General features: G+C 38.6%; 2 long non-coding RNA genes across 4 annotated transcripts in view; both read right to left on the bottom strand.

Annotated features, from left to right (window-relative positions):
* The window catches only part of LOC121031858 (uncharacterized), a 42,218-nt gene that overhangs the window by 19,931 nt on the left and 10,201 nt on the right, over window positions 1-12,086 (bottom strand). The window lies entirely within an intron of this gene.
* On the bottom strand, window positions 7,157-8,635 carry LOC121031860 (uncharacterized). Its single transcript, XR_005790941.1, has 2 exons — window positions 8,421-8,635; window positions 7,157-7,246 (listed from the first exon to the last, which is right to left on the bottom strand). It is a non-coding gene; the product is annotated as an uncharacterized LOC121031860 (long non-coding RNA).

Here is a 12,086-nt window from a genome sequence, read left to right as displayed (position 1 = left end):
CTGACTATATCTGGTATCCATTGACATCTCTGTCCCTACCACCACTTTATTGCCGCCATCCTTATTTAGATTCTCATCATTTCTTATCTAGAACTTCCACTGTCTCCTAAATGATCTTCCTGTTTCAAATAGCACTGCCCTCCAATCCATTCTTTATACAGCACTCAAAGTGATCTATCACTCAAACATATCTGGTCTATCATTCAGACACATCTCAGAGGAACGCCTCTATTTAAAGCCCTCCAATGACCTCCAGTTGTCCTTAGACAAAAGGTAAACCTGTAAACCTGTGTAGCAGGGTGGAACATTTATTATCCTAACAACTGGAACTAGAGTTTTTCTTAGTAGGAAAAAAGTGGTCTTTGTTAAGAAAAATACTTGAGCAAACTACTGGGGATGCTCTGAGAGAAGATTTAATGAATGACATGACATGCCAGAAGTCAAGGTAACAAAATAATTGTCAGTCAAAATAAATGAAAGTATGAAGTTGGTGAAAGTCCTAATAGTGAAGTGGCTGAGAACTTTGGGGAATCAGAATTTTAGTATTTACTTTATAAGTTTATTCATTTATTTTGAGAGAGAGAGAAAGCGTGCATGTAAGTAGGGGAGGGGCAGAGAGAGAGAGAGAGAGAGAATTCCAAGCAGGCTCTGCACTGTCAGTGCTGAGCTTGATGCAGAGCTCAAACCCACAAATGTGAAATCATGACCTGAGCCTAAGTCAGCCACTTAACTGACTGAGCCACCCAGGTGCCCCTCTAATATTTACTTTAATTTTTACAAGGCAATGTTATAGCCCTCTTATACATTCTGTAAAATCTTCTGCTTACACAAATTACCTGAGTGAGTCAGTGATTGTGTGTATGTGTATGTCAGCATGCGGGTGCTTGTGTGTGTGTGCGTGTGCGTGTGCGTGTGTGTGTGTGTGTGTGTGTGTGTGTGTGTAAAGGAAAGGAAAGGGCTGGTCCCATGTCTTGGTCAGCATTGTGCAGGAATAGGACCAGTACTTGCTCATGGCAGTGATAATCCTTTAATTGAATTAAGCAGAAATTCATAGTAATATAAACCTACTAGGAATTTGATGAAATCCTAGAGAAGGCTTTGGATTTTCCAAACTCCTGTGGAATGGGGTTTTAGATATTGGCTTATCTAGATCTTTGTTGAGTTGACAGTGAGTTACACTAGATTCTATTATCTTCATTATCTCTCCACTGCCTTTTACCCCCAGGTCTCTCATTCGTCTTACTCCTGCACTTTAGACTGTAGGCTAAAAAACTTTTTTTTTCCTGTTTATTTATCTTAAGAGAAAGAGAGCACAGGGGAGGGGCAGAGAGGGAGGAAGAGAGAGAATCCCAAGCAGGCTCTGTGTTGTCAGCACAGAGGCTGACATGGGGCTTGAACCCACGAACTGTGAGATCATAACCTGAGCCCAAATCAAGAGTTGGATGCTTAACCAACAGAGCCACCCAGGTGCCCCCATGCTTAACTTCTTCCATTTACTCAAACTTGATATAAATAATCTCTAATTTCCTTGTCTTTGCAATGGAGCACTGCTCTCCTCATTTTTAACTGGGTTAACTCTATTTTTCCTTCAGATTGCAGAGAATATTGAGGGCAGTGAAACTATTCTGAATTCTTCTGCAATGGTGATACATGTCATAATACATTCATCAAAACTCATAAAATACACACTATATGATGTAAAACAAGGACTTTAGTTAATAATAATATATCAATTTAGGTTCATCAATTGTAACAAATGTACCATACTCATGTAAAATGTTAATGATAGAAGAAACTGAAACTGGGGGTGGCAGTGGGGACAAAGACAGATACATGGGCACTCTTGTACTTTCTGTTCAATTTTTCTGTAAACTTAAAATGGCTCTAAGAAATAAAATCTATTCATTTTCTTAAATAGCTAACAAAACAAAAACAACCACACACACACACACACACACACACACACACACACACACACACACAGGGAGCACATGCAAGATCCAGCACAGGAAAATGGAGAAACCAATATACCTGGAAACCTTTATTTTAAGCTTTTCCCACTGTAAGACTTTGACATTGATCATGATAATCTGGAAGATACTAAAGAGACAGGTGGTACCAAAGGATGTCCATACCCCTTGCCCACTCTGTGAAGACACAAAACACCTTTGTCTCCAAAAATCCTGGGGGAAGTATTTCAGACCAAAAGCTGCCAGTGTCTGGGAGGGTCATTTAGAGGGAAGGGCCAAGTAGGTGGCTGAAGTCAGGTGGTTGAGAATTAAATCTGTGGGTTTGAACCTGCATCCACTGAAGTATATGAAGATGTAATGATAAAGGAGTGAGACAGTCCCTGAGATTTTAACCATAGTTGGTGATAAGGAGATGATGAGAAAAGACTGTCAAATCCCTGAAGGCCATTCTGCACTTCCCAGTGAGTGATATTCATGTTTAGAGCTTGAGAATTCTGAAAGGGTTGTGGTAACTAAAATCCACTTTTCTCATAGAATTTGTTCTCATTCAGAAGTACTTTAAAAATACTTTTGGCTCGGGGCGCCTGGGTGGCTCAGTTAGTTGGGCATCCGACTTTGCATCAGGTCATGATCTCCCGGTTTGTGAATTTGAGTCCCACATCAGGCTCTGTGCTGACAGCTCAGAGCCTGGAGCCTGCTTTGGATTCTGTGTCTCCCTCTCTTTCTGCCTCTCTTGTCCCATCTCTGAAAAACTATAAATAAACATTAAACATTTTTTTAAAAAGTATTAAGTTAAAAAGTACATTTGGTTTTAATAATTGATTTTGTAAGTTTGCACATATATATTATCCCTTATGTAGTGCCTAGAGAAAAATGAGCTATTTTTTTATTTATATATGAAATTTATTGTCAAATTGGTTTCCATACAACACCCAGTGCTCATCCCAAAAGGTACCCTCCTCAATACCCATCACCCACCCTCTCCTCCCTCCCACCCCCCATCAACCCTTAGTTTGTTCTCAGTTCTCAACAGTCTCTTATGCTTTGGCTCTCTCCCACTCTAACCTCTTTTTTTTTTTTTCCTTCCCCTCCCCCATGGGTTCCTGTTAAGTTTCTCAGGATCCACATAAGAGTGAAACCATATGGTATCTGTCTTTCTCTGTATGGCTTATTTCACTTAGCATCACACTCTCCAGTTCCATCCATGTTGCTACAAAAGGCCATATTTCATTCTTTCCCATTGCCACATAGTATTCCATTGTGTATATAAACCACAATTTCTTTATCCATTCATCAGTTGATGGACATTTAGGCTCTTTCCATAATTTGGTTATTGTTGAAAGTGCTGCTATAAACATTGGGGTACAAGTGCCCCTATGCATCAGCACTCCTGTATCCCTTGGGTAAATTCCTAGCAGTGCTATTGCTGGGTCATAAGGTAGATCTATTTTTAATTTTTTGAGGAACCTCCATACTGTTTTCCAGAGCGGCTGCACCAATTTGCATTCCCACCAACAGTGCAAGAGGGTTCCCGTTTCTCCACATCCTCTCCCGCATCTATAGTCTCCTGATTTGTTCATTTTAGGCATTCTGAATGGCATGAGGTCGTACCTCAGTGTGATTTTGATTTGTATTTCCCTGATGACGAGCGATGTTGAGCATCTTTTCATGTGTCTGTTGGCCATCTGGATGTCTTCTTTAGAGAAGTGTCTATTCATGTTTTCTGCCCATTTCTTCACTGGATTATTTGTTTTTCGGGTGTGGAGTTTGGTGAGCTCTTTATAGATTTTGGATACTAGCCTTTTGTCTGATATGTCATTTGCAAATATCTTTTCCCATTTCGTTGGTTGCCTTTTAGTTTTGTTGATTGTTTCCTGACAAAGGAATTTTAAAACAAATAAGAAGAAACAACTTTTTCCAACAGGCAGTTATTAAACTCAGTACTCCAAGAGGTGATATGGACTAAGAGTTGCATTAAATTCAGGGCTATTTGGGTGCTTGGGTGGCTCAATCTTGATTTTAGCTCAGGTCACAATCTCATAGTTGTGAGATCAAGCCCTGCATCAGGCTCCATGCTGAGTGTGGAAGCTACTTGAGATTTCTCTTTCCCCTTCACTCTCCCCATCTTTTCCCTCCCAAAATAAGTAAATAAATATTTTTTTTAAAAAAATTCAGGGTTATTCAATTCATACCAAGTTTAAAACTTGGGCTGGTTTAGAAATACAAGTAAGTATTTTGAAATTAATTTTAGAGGGAACCATCATGCCCTTCTGCCAAATACCTTTTATGCCATGAACAATCCCATTGATTAAAATGAGTATTTCTCAGGGATTGGTAGCTACATGCTCCTCTTGGTGAACTATGAATGGATACAAATATATGAGTCCTTTGGCTTTCAGTCTTATGTGTCTAAGGAACTATTTGCCTGTAACCTAGTGCTATGGACTGAATTGCATCCCCACCCTCAAATTCATGTGTTAAAACCTAACCCCACTGTGACTGTATCTGGAGATAGGGCTGTTAGTAAAGTAATTAAGGTTAAAGGAGGTCATAAGGGTAGGACCCTAATCCATTAGGTCTGGTGTCCTTGTAAGAAGAGGAAGAGACACCAGAGTATCATGTGAGGACACATGAAGAAGGCACTGTCTGCAAGCTGAGGAGTGAGACCTCTCCTGTTGGTAGGTTGCTTTTGGACTTCCAGTCTCCAGAACTGTGAGAAAATAACTTTCCAGTTTTTAAGCCACCCACTCTGTGGTATTTTGTTATGGCAGTCTGAGCAGACTAATACACTCACTAATGAATCACTAAAATTAAGTGAAATTATAAAATTTGGAGTCCACAAACAAAGGATATTATATTACCAGGGATATACACTGGCATTATATATATATGTATGTGTGTGTGTGTACTGCTTAGTATGTGGTAGGCACTGTGTACATACAAATTACTCCTTTAATCTTTAAAATTATGTAAGTTTGGTGCTATTAACTCTATTTTGCAGATTATGAAATTGAGACCCCCCCCAATGAGTATTTTGCCTAAAGTCACAGAACACAAAACTGGATTTCAAACTGATACCGGCCTGTGCTTCTAATCACTGAATATTGTATAGAAACAGTGCTGTTCAATAGAAATATGATGTGAACCATATACGTAATTTAAATTTCTAGGAGGTACATTTTATATTTAAAAATTGTTAAGTTTTATTTAAATTCCAGTTAGTTTACATACAGTGTAATATTAGTTTCAGGTGTATAATACTGGTTCAGCACTTCCATACCAATACTTGGTGCTCATCACAAATGCATTCCTTAATCCTCATCACCTATTTAACCCATCCTCCCCCCCGCCCCACTTCCCCTCCGGTAACCATTAGTTTGTTCTCTATGGTTAAGAGTCTGTTTCTTGGTTTGCCTCTCTCTTCCCCCTTCCCCACCCTCCGCTTTGCTCATTGGTTTTATTTCTTAAATTATACATATGAGTGAAATACTATGGTATTTGTCTTTCTCAGACTGACTTATTTCACTTAGCATGATACTCTCTATCTCTATCCATGTTGTTGCAAATGGCCAGATTTCATTCTTTTTTATGGCTGAGTAATATTCCTGTGTGTGTGTGTGTGTGTGTGTGTGTGTGTGTGTGTGTGTGTGTGTATCACATCCTCTTTATCCATTCAATGGACAGTTGGGCTATTTCCATAATTTAGCTATTGTAGATAATGCTGCTATAAACATAAGGGTGCATGTATCCCTTTGCATTAGTATTTTTGTATTCTTTGGGTAAATACCGAGTAGTGCGATTGCTGGATCATAGAGTAGTTCTATTTTTAACTTTTTGAGGAACTTCCATACTGTTTTCCAGAGTGGCTGCACCAATTTGTATTTTCACCAACAGTGCAAGAGGATTCCCCTTTCTCCACATCCTTGCCAATACTTGTTGTATTTTGTGTTGTTGATTTTAGCCATTCTGACAGGTGAAGTGATATCTCATTGTAGTTTTGATTTGCATTTCCCTGATGATCAGTGATGTTGAGCACCTTTTCATGTGTCTGTTTGCCATCTGGATGTCTTCTTTGGAAAAATGTCTATTCATGTCTTCTGCCCATTTTTTAATTGGATTATTCATTTTTGGGATGTGGTTTTCTAAGTGCTGTATAGATTCTGGATACTAATACTTTATCTGACATGTCATTTGTAAATATCTTCTTCAAGAGCCATATCTTAAAAACTAATGAGAAATAGGTAAAAATTAATTTTAATCTTTCATTTTTAGTAAAAATTCCTAAATGCTTATTTATTTTTGAGAGAGAGAGATACAGAGTGTGAGCAGGGGAGGGGCAGAGAGAGAGAGAGAGACACAGAATCTGAAGCAGGCTCCAAGCTCTGGGTTGTCAGCACAGAGCCCCACATGGGACTCGAGCTTAGAAACAGTGAGATCATGACCTAAGCCAAAGTCGGATGATTAATTGACTGAGACACCCAGGTGCCCATTAATATCTTTCATTTAACCCAATATATCCAAGATATCATCATTTCAGTATGTATTTAATATAAACAAGTATTAATAAGATATTTTAATTATTTCTTTAGAACTAAGTCTTCAAAAGCCAGTGTGTATTTTATTTAATTTTTTTAATGTTTACTTATTCTAGACAGACAGAGAGTGTGTGTGTGTGTGAGCGAGGGAGGGGCAGAGAGAGAGAGGGAGACACAGAATCCGAAGCAGGATCCAGGCTCTGAGCTGTCAGCACAGAGCCCGACATGGGTCTCAAACTCACAAACTGGGAGATCTTGACCTGAAGTCGAACACTTAACCAACTGAGCCACCAAGGCCCCCCAGCCAGTGTGTATTTTAAACTTTCAGCACATGTCAAGCAAAATTTCTATTTCAAGTACTCAATAGTTCTATGTGGCCAGTGGCTACTGTATTGGAGGGCACATGTATATAAGGCAGTGCAGCACGTATGTAAGGCAGTATAGCTTAGTAACAAGCCTGGACAAGATACTGCAAAGCTCCTACTTTTTATATGTATACATAGTTGGAATTCTTTCAATTTTTCAGAAGGAAGCTTTATAATTACAGTACATCACTAATGTTGTCTTAAGTTGTGGCTTTAAAGTACTCCTATTGGTGTGTTAAATGAAAATATTTACAGAATTGCTATTATTTTTTTCTTGTAAATTTACCTGTGGTTGACACTTTGTTATTATCAAGTTCCTTTTTCCTTAGAAAGTGAGAATATGTAGAATAAGAGGACTTCCTGGCCTTTTCTCCACCTAAATAGGTTATATAGTTAGAAAAAAAGAAAAATAAAACCACAGGGTAGATGAATCATTGGCCTCATCGCCACTAACACTGTTTATGGGCTTTTTTGTAACAAGTAAGATACAATCGTAAAACATGGTTGAGGTAGCTTCTGTGACCATGAAATAGAGTAATGCTAACCAGTTTACATAAATCAATTATGTTGAATGCAGAACTGTTGGCCCTATTAATGACCTTACTGTATGGGTGTGGTTTGGAAGTGTTTCTGAGGGTTTCCCCCCCTCACACATTAGACTAACTCCAGTGTTACAGAGAAGTGGTTATTTTTAAACCAAGTAAAAAAGAGCTTTATCATGTTATCATGGCTACATCTCTTTCAGACAGAAAAAAAAAATGATTTTAGATGATCCCCTTCTGTTTCACTATATACACATTTATTGTCTCTAGATTCCAAGGATAAGTGGATAAACGTGATGGTTCACATCTGCCCTGTAACGAGTTAGAATCGGTTCTCTAAGGCAAATGTTTCTATTCCTTTGCTTTAGCTTTACCAAATGATCTGAGCTGAAGCAATCTTTTAAAATGGCTGTGATGCACTCAGTGTTTTCGAAAGCAAAGCATTGTAATCACTTAGATCCTTCATCTTTATTACAATGTGTCCAGTGGCTCTTCTTGTAGAATTAATGCATGGAGCTTCCATTAAGTGTTTTCTGAATCCACTTATAGATGGGCCAATCTATTGTTCTCTCTACTAAGTATTCATATATAAGATTTGAAAAATATTCAGAAACATTGCCAATCAGGGAGGAAAGACCTGCACAAATGTCAGCTTTGACAAGAAAGAGGTGCTCTTTAGAGGGTTCTTAGGAGATTCAGGGGGGTTCCCAAGGGACGGTTGAATAAATATACTATCAGGAAAAACAGTTCAAGTTTGGAGCTCTTATAGTAGCCCTCCAAAATCCACAAATGGTTGTCAGCTTAGAAAAGTAATGGGGAAAAATGATTAAGAAAATAAACTCATTGGACTAATAAAAAATAATAAATATTATGGCAATCAGCTGTGTATTAGTCAAGAAGCATGGGTCCAAATGAAAGAAGCCCAATACAAACCAGTTTAAATGCAAAAAAGACTCATCTGTTCACATAACTGAGGAACATTTGAAGAACATCTGACTTTGGGCATACCTGGATCCAGGGTCTCAAATGATGCTTTCATGATTCTCCTTCCTTATCTGTCTCTCCTTTCAGCCTCATTGTTCTTTTCTATTTTATAGGGCATTTCTCCCTATGACAGAAATATGGCCTCTGGCAATGCAGATGTCATTGCTGGTGTCATTGCTCTACACTTTCAGCTCTAAAGGGAAAGAGAAAACTATCGGCCTCCAATTTGGAAAATTTCATGAATATTGATTGCTCTGTGTTGGATAACTTGCCAAACTGGCCATTCAGACCAGTCACTATTCCCTGGGGTTAACTTGGCCTGGCTCACAGGCTCACCCTTCCCTGGTGGTGATGGGGAGTGGAGGTAAGATACTGATTAGCAACCCTGTCACATCCACACAGAATGGGGGAGAGGTGGTGCTTCAAATTGGAATAGTGCAAAGATAAAAAATAGTTATATGTTTTCCAAAGCTATTGAAGAAAACATAAATAGTTAAGGTTCTAAGAACTCTAGAAAAGTGCTTTTTCAAATTTGGAGATTTTGTTACAGAAGTTTCCAATTCAGTCAGTAGGTTTGGGGTGGGAGTCTGAGATTCTGTATTTCTAAGCAAGCTTCAGGGACCACCCTTAAAGTAGTACTGTAGAAGACATTTGTAAATTGGGTATAGTTTTACAGCATCTGGTCAGCAGAAAACTGAAGAAGATTACCTATATGAGGTTGAATTTTGAAGGTTTTGGATTTAATTATTTTAATTATTCTTTATCAGCACCATCATACAAATTTTGATGTTCTTTTGGACCATACTGTTCTTTGGTGTAAGTGCTCTCAACTAGAAGGAGAGCAATGATTAGCACAATTACCTTGAACATCGTTTTGAGAAATACTTACGTAAGATACATCTGGGATATGCTGTTGTCCTTAAGACATAATATAATATGAGAAAGAGAAAGGTATGGGGTTAGGGCTGGGACTGTGGTCTGTGATGGGGTGACACACTCACGGGGAAAAGGTTAGACTGAATAACACACCTTTCTGTGGGCAGTAGGAAGAAGTCCAGGTGGACAGAGTATGGCTTCTTGGTGCTCAGCATTAGAGAGAATTGGCGGCTAGTAATAGGGTTCCACCTCCAGGATTGGGACTTAGGGATAGTATTCAAGTGATGTGGATAGGATAGGGAATGAATATACAGACTAGCATGAGTGAAGTAAAGACTGAGGTAAAGTACAGAGGCTAGGAATGTGGGCAGATTATCAAGATAAGTATTTAAGGCACTAGAACCAGAGAGAAGGCAAGGGCTTGGTTTTGGAAGCACGGTCAAACTCAAGGTATCAAATCTGAGGTATAAGATGGAAAACAGGCTGCCTTGATGTCGATTCCCTTAGTGCTGAACAAGAGCTCTTCAGAGCCCATGCCGGAGGGAGTAGAAGTCAGGAGACTTGAGACAATGGAAGGAGTAAAGCCACAGGTCCCCACTAAAAGGCCCCAGGTACAAAGGATGAATGTATTGACAGAAAATCAGACAAGTTAATTCAGTTGGAGAAAGTTCCTTGGCTTTTATGTGTAGCTCTTTACTGTGATTTTATAATTAATTATTGATTAATGCATCAGCTGAGAAATGTGTTCTCTCCACTAGAGTAGTAGTGATACTAGGTAAACAGATTTGTAACCCAAGTCTGTATGATTGCCCAGAGATTCTGCAAACAGGAGGAGTAGACAGTCTATTGAATCTGACATACTTAATTTGAACTGTAGTATTTTCTCTTGGCCTGCTGGTTAGCTGCAAAGGAAGTTCCATAAGATACAAATTGAAAGGCTTACTAAATTTTAACTCCTTTGGATTTATTTCTTACAAGAATAAGGCTTTGGATCAAAGGAAGAAATCTGATTGGCAATCTATCTAGAATATAATCCAAAAACCAGAAATGATAGATATTTGTCTTCAAAATTCAGTAATTTCTATACCAAAAATTTATAGAGCAAAGAAATTCTCTAAGAGTATATAGGAAAGTGTGAGGACTTTAAACTTTAAAGGGATACTTGTTTTCTTTTCCAATTCCACCTTCAAAATACCTGCCAATGCTTTCACTCTGCACGTATTCACCCTTTCTCTCCAATTAGTCAATAGTGAGTGTAGCAGTAAGCTCCCTTTGGAAGTCCTTGGAACTTTCTCTGAGATGGGGAAGGTCCCCAGGACTTCTCTCAAATTCCAACATGGCATAATGAGGGGGAAAAGGAACCAGAAATAGTCTTTATTGTCATATTTTACATCTTGGGGTGTAAAATGCATCTTGGGGTGCCTGGGTGGCTCAGTTAGTTAAGCATCCAACTTCAGCTCAGGTCATGATCTCGTGGTCTGTGAGTTCGAGCCCCACATCAGACTGTGCTGACAGCTCAGAACCTGGAGCCTGCTTTGAATTCTGTGTCACCCTCTCTCTCTGCCCATCCCCTACTCTCACTCTCTCTCTAAAAAAGAAATAAACATTAAAAAATTTTAAAAATTTAAACTATAAAAAATAGTCATGCAGCTTTGATATCCTTGGATAACTGCTAAACCCCTTTTATAGAAGGGGGAGAACAAAAGAATCTATGCAGAAGGCAATAGCAGTCACAGAAGTTTAAGAAGTAACTCAGAGACAACATGTATATTTTGTGGCAGAGGTTCAAGAGTAAGAAACTACATTTTAAAGAATTCTGAAAAACATTGATTAGGGAATGCCTTATTAACAAGTAGATATAAATTAAAAACCAGAATGTCCCTGGTGATTCATAGTGACTCAGCTAAGGTAATTTGGTAATCCTAACACAGGATATGTTTTGAAGGCCTCTTCAGGTGTGTGTGTGGGGTGGGGGTGGGGGAGTGGAGATGAAAGAGGAAATCAATTTAATGTTTTTCATTGAGAGAATTAAAATTATGCAAAATTATTTTTCTTTTTTTTTGCAGTTTGATTCATCAAATGAATAAGCACACGTCTATTTGACACTCTACACTCCCACCTGAAAGCACAAACATGCTGAAACCTTCTTAATTGACTCCAGAAAGCTGATGGTATCCTTTTTACTTTTTATAATAACTTTAGAAAATGTGCAAAAATAGTGCAAAGATTTCATATATATGCTTCACCCAGTTTTCCCTAATGTTAACTATTTACTTAACCATTGTACAATGGAAAAAACCAGGCTTAACTTTGGCACACTGTTATTAACTAAATTATGGGCTCTGATAATAGTCACTTCTAGTAGCACTTGAATTTCCTGCTTTACATTTCCTGTTATCCCCTAACTCTTAAGTAAAATTTTATTCAGAAGTTGTGGCTTCACATTAGCTACGCTCCAGGGATTTTAGTGGGGAGTCTGTCGTACACAGATGGAGGTGAAAAAGGGAGAACAGAATCTTCTTCGTTGAAGCCAGAGAAGTTACAGTGAAGGGATCATAGGCAGAGACAGCTGTGCCTACTGGCGAGGTAGTCTCATATATCAGCAAGAGTGTGGTATCAAGACAAGGTGGTCATAGAAGAAAAACATAAAAACACTTGTAACACAATATGCGGAACTTTCTTCAACCAAGGTAGCTTACTTCAACCAAGCCAACTGAGTCCACTGTAATTTCCACTGTATTTAGTGGAAGTGTGACCTGTGATCCTGTGACCTTATTTTGTAGTTACATGTTCTTAAAGCCTAGAAGTTTGGGA

The sequence above is a fragment of the Herpailurus yagouaroundi genome, unplaced genomic scaffold (assembly GCF_014898765.1).
Source record: "Herpailurus yagouaroundi ecotype Mexico unplaced genomic scaffold, PumYag 141, whole genome shotgun sequence".
Lineage (NCBI taxonomy): Eukaryota > Metazoa > Chordata > Mammalia > Carnivora > Felidae > Herpailurus > Herpailurus yagouaroundi.
This window is presented reverse-complemented; position numbering and strand designations above follow the sequence as displayed.